The sequence below is a fragment of the Rhamphochromis sp. 'chilingali' genome (assembly GCF_963969265.1).
Source record: "Rhamphochromis sp. 'chilingali' genome assembly, chromosome: 2".
Classification (NCBI taxonomy): domain Eukaryota; kingdom Metazoa; phylum Chordata; class Actinopteri; order Cichliformes; family Cichlidae; genus Rhamphochromis; species Rhamphochromis sp. 'chilingali'.
The window spans coordinates 5,178,700-5,183,772 of NC_137930.1; the positions used below are offsets into that span (position 1 = coordinate 5,178,700).

Consider the following 5,073-nt stretch of genomic DNA (forward strand, 5'->3'; position numbering starts at 1 on the left):
GCCAGGATGGGACGGGTCCTTCAGTATCTGCGCTGCTCTAGTCCGGCATCTCCTGGTGTAGGTGTCCTGAAGCGGGGGGAGAGCAATCCTGCAGCAGCGTTCTGCTGTACGGATCACTCTCTGGAGAGCTTTATGGTCCTTCACACAGCTGTTCCCGAACCACGATGTCACGTTCTGTGTGAGGATGCTCTCCACAGCGCCTGTATAGAAAATCCTGAGGATCTTTGGAGAGACCCTGAACTTCCTCAGTTGTCGTAGGTGATACAGGCGCTGCCTAACCTTTTTGGTCTGGACCTGAATGTGGGCAGCCCATGTCAGGTCTGAGGAGATGTAGACACCAAGATACTTGAAGGACTGCACCCTCTCCACTGGAGCTCCATTGATGATAATGGGCTTGTAGTCTCTGTGCTGACCCCTTCTGAAGTCCACCACCAGCTCCTTGGTCTTGCTGACGTTCAGCTGGAGGTGGTTTTTAATACATGGGAGAATGGATCTAGGATTTGATGTTGTTTACATCAAATTATTTGAATTTGATTTCTATCAGCTCAAATCAGTCTATTTTCCTCTGGCCTTCACAAAGTATTTTCTCCCCAAAAAAACGCTGCTCACTGGATATTTCCTCTTTATCAGACCATTCTCTGTAAACCCTGGAGACCCTAAAGTTTGGGAAAATTCAAGTAAATCAGCCATTTATGAAATATTCAGACCAGCTCGACTGACACCAACAACCACACCACATTTAAAGTCACTTAAATCTCCTTTGGCCGATTGGATGATTAGATATGAGTTGAACAGCAGATATGGTGCAAAATGTAGTTTGATTGGTTTTGGTCATATACAATCACAAGGAAATCATTTTTAAATGCTTTTCAACAGAAATGTTTGATACTACAGATCATTTTACCTCAATTGCAAGAAATGGAAAGGTCACTGACTGTTTGACTGAAAGATTAATGTTAAAAGTTCAAATGTGTTAGTAGACACAGAGGATCGTCAATGTCTACAAAGTAACTGACATCATGACATGCTTTTCCTTTAAAATGCCCCACCTCTTTATGGGAACTGTAAAGAACCGCAGTAACATTCTCACCACTCCGTTTCCCACATGGAAAATATACAATTTATAAATATGTCACATTGTGCACATTCACCTTCAACTGCTTCTATTAACACATTTTCATAACCAGCATACTTATAAATTCCAAAACAAAGGCCACAGCATGAAAACACTTTTACATTCAGTGTCAGATGGAGTCGTTGAGCTTTGTGAAATGAAACTTTAATGAAGAATAAAGCAAAATAATAAAGAAAGACAAAATCTTTTTAGATACACTGTAGCAGCATAACAATAACACAGTGAAGACAAATGATCACATGATTTGATACATGTTATACGTAGCTAGATCCAAAAGCCTGAGAACACATTTAACGTGCGCAAAACTTTCATCTGAACCTGAAAATAATCTCAGAGTCTGAGGAATCAAAAATATTTGAAATTGTTTTTAACAATCGCTCTCAGAGATTAGAGGCAGGAAAACAAGGGCCTTTGTAAGGTGAGGGAGAGATACCACAGTGGATCAGACGGTGAGAGTTTAAGTCTGGTGGTGTTTCCAGACCCAGAGCTGAACACCTGATGTGAGTCAACTGCACCCTGACTGAGGGCAAGCAGTGATCCATTCTTCAGAGATGTGCTCCAACAGTGATGTAGATCTTTGTGGAGAAGAATTCACACTGCAGCAGGATATTGAAGCCAAACACACCTCAAAGCTTTGGAGAGCTGCTTAAAGAAAGCCTAAGAGTGCTGAACATAAACTTTGCTCATCAAATGAGGCTCTTTGAGACACAGTCACATCAACCTGGGTCAACATGGCTTAAGGGGAGGTAGGCGGTGTGGAATACTATATGGACAAACGTATGGGGTCACCTACACATTACACCTACAGGCCATGAAAACCCACATCACAATTTTAATTCCAGAAGAGGAACTCTGGAGTTTCTTAGTCACCAAAACATTGGAGACTTTTTCAGCACTCTGTCTTTGCACTCACTAACCCTGCCATCTAACTTTATGTCGTCTGGCACTTCATGTGGTTCTTCAATGCTCCCATCTTACAGTAAGAGCACCTTCAGATGATTATGGGATATTAATGAGGGAAGACACTTTATCAACTGAGTTTTACATACTGGATTAACATAATTCCCAAATTATGAAGTTGATATTGTGATAATGTAAAAAAAAAAAATTGAAATCAGCATAAAATAAATGTTCTCTATATTCTGCAGCTGTAATTAAGCAGGTAAAGAATAAAGGGGTTAAAATTCCAGCAACAGTTTACAAAGTAACTTCATGGAGTGAAAGCATTTTGTGATTTTTGAAGTGTTAATTGTAGCATTGGTTCAATTTTCGCTCTCTCTTCTTTAACAAATTGTTCCATTGCCCACTTCACAGTCTGCTTCACACAGAAAAGCGTTCTGGGTGTCTCGATCCTGCAGAAGAATCAGTATCATTATTTTGCTCTCATATTTACACATTTTACTCTTAATAGGAGAGTTATGCTTTAATGTGGACGATTATACATTGCTTATACATTACTTCATGGCAAACATTAGTGATCGAATCAAAGAGACAGTGAAAGACAAACTTACACAAATGCTGGTGTGGAACATTGTCTGTGAGTTTTCACGATGGACACGATGTTCGCCTTTGGGATCTGTTTGTCAAAGAAGTGAAAACAGCAAAGGTCAGGTGCATTCACTGCCTTAGCTGTAACAGAAAAACAGGGATTACTCAGTGCTGCGTCTGCTTCTAATGACTTCTCCAACATACCAGATATAAATAAGGTTCATGCTCATTAGCTGCTTCTGGGTCCAAACTCTCCCCTTCAAACGAACACTGCGGCACCACTGAGAGTTACAAACTGTCTAAATTCTTTCATCTGTAATAAAATCATCAGCGTTGCTGCTTTACCAGGCGTAACAATTAAGTTTAACATCCAGGCATCCATGAAAACAGGATTTATAAAGTTTAATGGAGTTCAAAGTTAGCAGGGAATTAGCTCGATAGTATCTTATATTTGGATGGAAACTATGTTCTGACTACAAGTTAAATTTCTTTTAGCATTTATTGTTTGTTTTTTTTATTGTCACAATTCCAACCCTCCCCCTTTATCTTGCTTGGGACTGGGAAAAGTGACACAAAATAGGCACACTGGAGGAGTTTTTTTTTTTTTTTTTAATGAGCGGGTAGTTTTATACCTTGTGATCCACAAAAAGTAACAGTAAAAGAAGAACTGACTGCGTAACAGTCGGGGGGGATTCATTTGCAGTTTGGACGCGTAGGTGTGAACATCTCTTGCTCTGACAGCAGCTGAGGGCGACTGCTGCGTGAGGTCTATCACCAGCAAAAGTCGCCAGATTTGTCGCTGGTGGCTTTTTAGAAAAAAAGTCACTAAGGCGGTCTAAACCCCTCATACACACAATATTAACATGGACTGAACCACTACTCACAACCAATGGCCCTTTATATAACTACTGTATAAATTATCCATATATCTCACTGATCTCAACTGCACTACTGTAAATGCTGCATAGACAATCATACTGTACAATATAATAATTATAGTTTTACAACTGTTTATTAATACTCCAATTGTATATCTACAATCTATATAGTTTTCACATTTTTAACCACATGTATAACCTGTTATATAGCCTGTACATAGCTTGTTCACTCACTAGAGCTATAGCCTGAACATACTTACACTTATAGTATATTCATAACATACCTTCATACCATGTACATTGTAACATACCTATAATAGATCCATATTGTGTAATATCTATATTATTGCTAAAGAACTTTCTGGATGGATGCAAACTGCATTTCGTTGCCTTGTACTTGTGGCATGTGAAATGACAATAAAGTTTAATTCTAATTATAAAACTTGCTAAATATAGTGACAAAGTCACTAAGTTAGCAACACTGGGTTCGTGCGTCATCACTGCAAAAACAATTTTAGAAAGTCTTGTTCATCCTATTGGTCCAATTGAGCTAGTTAACTAGCTTTAAAAAGCATTATTTGTAAATAAATAAATAAATGTACTATGATAATTTTTTAAGGCACGGTAAGACGCTGGAAAATTTTATCCGCTTTTTAAATTTAAAAAAAATGAACTAAATATTTATGCAAAAATTGCACAGATAGATGACAAAATAACCATCATATAATTTCTCATGGCAAGAATTACTCATATTTTGTGTGTGAAAACAAGAATACCTGGGAAAAATCTAACACAGACTTACAGGCATCGCTGGGGTAAACTGCAAACACCATGAGCAGCAGTCCCACCGTCAGGCTGAGAGTCTTCATGTTGACTGCACTGTAGACCTGATGATAGTGATGTTTCAGAAGATGTCTGAAGTGGCCTCCTGAGCTTTAAGTTGCTTTCTCATCTGCATATTCAGTGCAGTTCTAAGGAAAGTGGAAAAATGATCAACAACCCTGAAGGTGGTTAATAGATTGGGGTTTCTTGCAACATGAGACAACAGGAAGTTTCAAAGACTCAATATCACTCTGATTATCTGATAAAACAAGCTCAAACAAACCACTTCATCTTCTACAAAGTCCGTACGATGCATGCACTGCATGCATACTTGTATCTCAACTCAGAGTAGTAGGTCAAGCTGCAAATATTAAGCTATAATTAGATGGTAAATTCAATTAACAGGGATCTTTTCATGGTTCATTCATTCTTTGTTTCCCATTAAACCTCTTCTGTCATTTCATAATTTTCCTCAGTACTCCTTAATCACCAATTTCTGCACAACTGTCCTTCATTCAGGCTGCAGTGAAGGCTGCAGCAGATTCACGAGACAACACGTAAGACATCTGCTCATGCCTGATGTATATCAGTTCAGGTTACACAAATCATTTTCTGCAAAGAATATATGTATTATGGACAGTGTTGGTCAAGTTACTTGAAAAAAGTAATCAGTAACTAATTACTGATTACTTCCCCAAAAAAGTAATCCCGTTACTTTTTTGATTACTTATTTTCAAAAGTAATTAATTA

The 5,073-nt window shown here is 38.4% G+C and overlaps 1 long non-coding RNA gene across 1 annotated transcript; it reads right to left on the minus strand.

Moving 5' to 3' along the window:
- Positions 1 to 1,530: 1,530 nt before the first annotated feature.
- Positions 1,531 to 4,693, minus strand: LOC308391889. The gene is made up of 3 exons (XR_013970717.1): positions 4,304 to 4,693; positions 2,647 to 2,711; positions 1,531 to 2,487 (listed from the first exon to the last, which is right to left on the minus strand). It is a non-coding gene; the product is annotated as an uncharacterized lncRNA (long non-coding RNA).
- Positions 4,694 to 5,073: the final 380 nt, after the last annotated feature.